The 6884-nt window shown below is 36.7% G+C and overlaps 1 pseudogene; it reads right to left on the bottom strand.

Annotated features, from left to right (window-relative positions):
• Window positions 1-4768: 4768 nt before the first annotated feature.
• On the bottom strand, window positions 4769-5789 carry LOC149218289 (origin of replication complex subunit 2 pseudogene; annotated as a pseudogene).
• Window positions 5790-6884: the final 1095 nt, after the last annotated feature.

Raw genomic sequence — 6884 nt, 5'->3', positions numbered from 1 at the left:
ATCATTGATTGTATTGATAATGAAATAAGAGCAAGCTTACAATCAAAGTCTTGATGTCACAAGCCTTCTCAGAGGGATCCAGCCAGCATGTTCCTCAAGCATTCACTCTTTGAAGATGGATCTCCCAACATACAAGTCTCTCTCTCTCACTCACAAGTTTTACATAAAGTCAAGGGCACTTCAGAACCTTCCACAAGCTATCAACACTCTCACACTAGTCACACTCACACCAGCTATCTATCAAAACACTAATAGCACTGCTCAATCCAAGAATTTACCAACTAGCCAACTAGCCAACTAGCAGAGCATAACAATGGTGAGAGTTTAAATAGGAGGAGTCTTCATGAAAGGTGGAAGAGAGAGCTTATATCCAAGGAAGGTAGCACAAATGATAGAACTACCATACCAGAGGAGGAAAGGCGACACAAACTATGCCAACAACTAGGTCTGGAGACATCCAGAAGGTCGACTGTCGGAACGAATTCACTCAATCTCGATCATTACGAGTGTATAACAGATACTTAGCACTGACATCGCTAGTGAGCAATGTAGCCAGTCAGATCATCGCTAAAGATAATAAGTCTCCTCGCGTTGGAGCATGAAATCGGACCATTGCGGGAAACAAATGTACTTCCACACTGGAAGCGCAACCAGACTATTTACAACCACTGTTCATTGCGTATATTAAGCCCAGAGTCGCGATGAGGTAGAAAACTTAGGAAAAGTGGGTCATTTGGCAACATCAGAGAGCATTTGTTCAGTATGAGCATGTTTCATTGGGACACTTGACACAGTAGAAAGACTGGGGTGAAAACAGTGAAAAATTATTGTATAACAATGAGGTCTTGTGGTTTTACAACTGATTTTTACATTAATAATTGTTTGGTGAGTGCACGTTTAGTTGTAGATGCTGGAGAAAATTTGGCACAAATGAGCAGCCAAATAAAAATGAAAGAGGAAGATTTTGTGGAAGTATTTAATCCATGGAACATAGATGTTCAATTGCTTGAAAGAATGTTGGACAGTCAGGATTCAATATAGAAAGCGATAATCATGAAAGAGGTTAAGGATAAAAGGGAGATAGAACAAGTAAAAATCAGCGAAGGAAAAGTAAGTGTAGGAAAAAGAGTAAGTGATAGAATTCGACAACTTTAAAGAGAAGAACAACGGTTTTAAGAGTTAGTAGACAACAGCAACAACTTGAAACAAAGAGAAAGAGGTAACAATGAGTGGCAAAGTATGGATCAACCCAAGGATGTGCTGGAAATGGAAATTGAAAAACTATGGCAGTTGATGATCAAATAATCCATATGGAGAAGATTAATAGCAACAGGAAGGATGATCAATCAAAACTTGAACTTGATTGAAAAGGAGAGGAAAATAAAATAGAAGACAGTAGACATACAACAGCAGCAAAAGCGCAGAGCATTCAGACAACTACAAACTAAAGTTTGGGATCCTCGAGGTTTTCTATAAACATATGAAGACACATGATTAGGAGATCATGAACGCTTTCTACTTTGGGAGTCTGATGCAGGAGCATTCAGCTCAACAATATCATTGTATTTTAGTAGACATAGGGGGTCTTGTATTTTAAGGAAGTTGGTTTCCTAAGTGTTGAATTAATGTAATTACTTAGGTTTTGAGTGATTTTAATGAAAATAGGAATTAATTAAGTATTGTGAAGCATATTGTAAATGTTCTTGAATGTAGGAGAACATGAGAGAATCAGGATAGTTGAGAGATTTGAGAATTAATTGTAAATCTTAGATTAGGAGCTAGTTCATGATTTTGTGGATTAGAGAGGATCCTTAAAGATAAGGAAGAGATTTTAGGGTTTTATTGAGAAGTTTATGGATCTAAACTCAGAATTGGTTATAGAATCCTTTTGTATAAATGTAAGTCTAAAAGGAATAGTCAGAGGTTAGCTAGTTAGTCAAGTCATGTTAGTAGTTAGAGGTTGTGAGTTAGAGGTTTGGTTGTAAGCCTACGGGTAGATTGTGAAAAAGAGGTCACTAATGTGGGAAATTTGGCCTGAGAGAAGAAACTGTGTAGATACTTGTTTATTATTACAAACAAATCAATTATGAGTTATATGTGTGTATGGAGTACTTTAGTTATAATCTGTGGTGAACTAGATTAAGTTCTATGTAACAGAAGTTGCATGTGCAAAATCAGAGGTGAAATACATAGAAGAGTAACAGAGAGGTGTTATGGATTTGTACACACCGACAGTATAGGAGGAAGCCTTTAATGTTATAGTGAAGGTGAAGGAAGCATAAAGACGCGAGTGGAGTTAAGCTCAGGAGGAAGTTGTGTGGCAGAACAACGAAGGAGTAGAACCCTGAAGAAAGTTGAAACTATAGAAGAATATTGAAGAAACGTCATAAAATCAAAGTAAAGAGAAGGACGAAGAAATGAGGTAATGATGCATAGGAGTCGTTGGATCTGAGGATCAATGAATGAGGCTAAAGGCAATGGGTGACCAAGATTAATTCATGCAACATAAGGGAAAGAAATGAACGACGGAGACTAAATACAAGCACTTGCGAAAGGTGAATCGCGGGAATCAATCTGGATCGATAGATCGACAGATCTAGTAGATTGACGGTGATTAGAAACTCCAGTGGGGTAGGAGAGTACGGGATGCCTTGATCGTGGTTGAAGGCCCACACTCTATTTTAACCGTCGATCTCATTACTCAATGCTTACGTCACAGTCAACTATGGTATTAGGCCTGTAATTAACTCGCATGCTAGTTGAAGGGCCGCAGACCGTTAGACCAAATGGGTCTTGATCTACAACACAGGATGACCGAGCAGCTCTGTTGATTGGGGAAGACATCTATCGTCAGATTAAAGATAAGATCGACGGTGGAGATTGAAGCGATAAGGCTTGGGCCAGAGCAGACCCGAGAAGGTTATGGGCGTAGTTTTATTTTATTTGGAGTCTGGTTGTGTTTATAGCATATCGCATGCAAGAGGAGGAATCTTAGGAATGTGATAGAGTCACATGTTGGTGTGATCCGCTATATTGCGACAACCATTGATCTGATGGATGAAATCAATGGTGGAAAGAGAAATCATATATCACAAATCAAGAATTCTAAATGCATATTCTATTGAGTCCGTTGAAACTCCGTGATTGAGATATATGATGAGTTGGCACGTAGAGTGGGATTTGGTTAATATGCATGAGTATAGAATTAACCAAAGTTGTTATAAAGGTTGTTGGGTTGAGTTATAAGGTTCCATGAAAAAGGATTAACAAAGGGTCAAACTGGGGTTAGTTATTAAATCGTTCCGCATGAGATTCAATTAAGGGGCCTTAAACCTTAATCTATGAATACTTTACTAGGCAGGGTAATAGAAATTCTGGGAACAAATGAGATTATGCATTTTATATGCATACTGTGGGTATTGTTGGTGTGGCCTGACATCACTTTACCTGGTCATAAATTCTTCATATCTCCATCTTCATTTTTGCATATTCTTCCCTTCAAATCCGATTCCACTCGTCTTCATATGTGACAAGTAACTAATGCATAATAGTTCAATCAATTCTCTCACATTCTCCCATACTCTAACCTCTTCAATGCCTTCCAAAACCATGTATTTTATAAAGATAGTTTGTTGGCTATTTGTATCCCACATAGGAATATGAAGTGAATAAGCTTAACTCTTTGCCTTCCACTCATTCGTTTCCAAACTCTTCATATCTTGAATATTAGGACACAAAATTAAATAATCCATCCAATATTAATTTAAGCCACATGTAATCATTAAATGCATCAACCTAATGCCAACAAAAAATATCAATATTTATCATTAATGCATCACAACAATCTTTGAAACATCTTTTCCTTTGCCTTGGAGTCTTACCTTTGCATCACAACAATTAAGCTTAATCAACAATTTCACATCACAAATTCTTCATTAGACAATCCCTGCAACATTATCTAAGCATCAAGCCATCAACATGCGATCAAGGTATTTGTTGCTCCTTTGTCCCTTGCTTTGTTGCTCCTTTGCTTGTTGTTCCTGTGTTTCTCCAGCTACTCCTTTGCCATCATTGACAATATTGTCAATAATCTCCCCCTTTGGCATTGATGGAAACACATTAGTCCTTCCCCTTTTCTCCTCAAACATATTTCTCATTATTGCCCATAACCTTTGCTTACCTCCCCCTTTGACATCAATGGCAAGGGGTTATAGATGTCGTGTAGCCTGTAAAAGAGTCCTCACTATAGCTGTCATCATTGCTTTAATGATTTAAAACCTACAACGTATTGTTCAACATCATTGAATGAATGCTACTCCAGATGGCTTATTATAGCTCCTCCATATTGAGTGAATGCTGCTTCAAAGTGAACAATGCTCTATATGACATATAAACATTATAAGAGCGGTGCAAAATATTGTTGTGAGAATATTATGAAAGAAAGAATAATATTGAGAGAACACTTTGTAGGAAAACATGGTATGCATGAGAAATGTATGATGATTTAAACCAATAATTCAGATTTTCTTCTAGTCTTGAGTACCAATAGTATGGCATCAACAAAGACTTTAACCCCCTTGAATAGTCTTCTTGAATGTGTGTTTGAGATGCTGGCTTGTAGCAACTTCAACAATATATCTATTTTCAAGCGTGCTTTTAACAACATCCTTAACTTGAGTTATAGTATAATCATTAGTTCCTTTTATTTGAAATTGTACATGAGTGGGGATTCTAGTGCTCTCCTAAGTTTGTTGTAAGAATATAGTATTCATAACAATGGCCAAAAAATACAGTTGTTGAAGTAAAACACTTCCTTTATTTCACAAAAATAAGTAAAAAATCGCTTTGTGCATAAGATATATAAGCGTTGAAAAGGCAATCCTTTTTCCTCAACATGGAAAAGTTGATAATCAACAAGTATCTTAAATATGCTCCATGCATTTGGGGTCAAACTCTGTAAAACAATTATTGCATTCCATTCATTTACCACAACTCCTATGTTTGCAAGAATCAAAAGCAAGAAAGTTCCTTTGATAGTGTATGGTGCATATGTTGTGGTGTAATACCACCACCACTTGAATTGTGCTCTAGCCCTTTTCTTATCCCATAAGAGTGGTGCATTCTCATTATCAACAGAAGCCAAAAATCAAACTCATGATCAGGATGCAACCATAGCAAGGCACTTCCGTGCTTCACTTTCTCTAAGGCTCGGTCCATCAATGTTATGTACAATAAAACATATAGAAAAGTCAGACTCACTGCCACACTACTCCATCAAGAAATATGGATTGAAAGGTGGGGTATTTTTTTTTTTTAACTTGTTTCTTGCATACATTTTGTCCACTTGATCCCATAATACTTCAGCAATAGTAGATATAACACTTTTCATATTGACATATGGAAGGTATCCATTTATCACAACTACTCCACCATGAGTCAAAGTTGAAGAAGCAAAGTCTTCAAGAAATTTACTTTTGGATCCAAACCCATACATGAGAAGTCCAAACCCACACCTCAAATGGAAAAGGCCACTTAGAATAAAAATATTTATAACTCTTCATCAAAGCTTCTTGTTCATTCACATGTTTTGGAACTAGTGCCATAAGTGCATCCCTCAATTCTTTCTCACCAACCCAATCAATACCTAATATTTTCTTGCCAAACTTCTTTCCAAGTCCACCAGCTTCTTTGGATAGGAAGTATTTTTGAGAGAATCTGAATTCTTCACTTCCTCCAATGCCTTCAACAGTATCAAGAAAGAGACCCACTTCATCTTGTTGTTGATGCATTATAGTTACAATACTGCACACTCACTATATAACCTTGTAGATTGGACAATATTATCCTGTTCAATATTTCACCAAGTTGAAGCTTTTCCAAGTCTTGCCTAAATTAATCATAAATATCCATGCTTTAGCCCAACCAAGCCTCAACATATATTTATTAGTCACAAAAACCTGAAGATCATTTGTGGTAGCGCTATTGAATGGGATAGTGAACTTTGTTAAGTACCCTTGCGGTGCCAATTCTAAATAGATAATTTCTAGAGCTAGCAAAGCCCAACCAAGCCTCAACATATATTTATTAGTCACAAAAACCTGAAGATCATTTGTGGTAGCGCTATTGAATGGATAGTGAACTTTGTTAAGTACCCTTGCGGTGCCATTTCTAAATAGATAATTTCTGGAGCTAGCAAAAGTTGAAGTAGATATGATGGTGGAAGATGAGCTTGTGCTGCTAATACCGTTTTGACTTTGAATGTGTTATTCTTACTTGAATGGTGTGCAAATCTAGATAAAGATATTCTTACTTGAATGGTGTGCAAATCTAGATAAAGATATAATAATCCTCAACAATGCTTGAGATGTCATCTTAGGAGAGTCATAGGAATCGACTCTTCGTAAACATTGTTTGCATTAGAGATCCATACCCAAACACTTACATCACCATCTTTCTTGATAGAGTGACATAAAATGACACAGAGTCTTGCGCCGATGCTTTCTATAATGAACCATTATATGACATGAAGTGGCCAGAGAATAAGAACCATAATATTTTTGGATTTCCACCATATGTACTGTAATATTCACTATAATCTGAAGATTTCCAGCATACATGGTAGGCCAATCAATAATGTATACAGGTCGTTGAGACTCAATTTAATTCTTTCAACCAGCGAGCTATTCGCAACCACCATTATATGTCGATATACATATTATAACACTAATGCCATATCTCCAATTTCCATGTCTTGAAATATGAAGACAACAACAATATGGGCGCACCAAATATATAAATGCAATAAGAACGTATTGTTAAACAATAATATTAACCATGATGACATATTAATTGTTGAACACCCAGCATGGGCACATTAGGTTACC

The sequence above is a fragment of the Pinus tabuliformis genome, chromosome Q (assembly GCF_031772625.1).
Source record: "Pinus tabuliformis cultivar Carrire ecotype Pingquan chromosome Q, CPIR1, whole genome shotgun sequence".
NCBI lineage: Eukaryota > Viridiplantae > Streptophyta > Pinopsida > Pinales > Pinaceae > Pinus > Pinus tabuliformis.
This window is presented reverse-complemented; position numbering and strand designations above follow the sequence as displayed.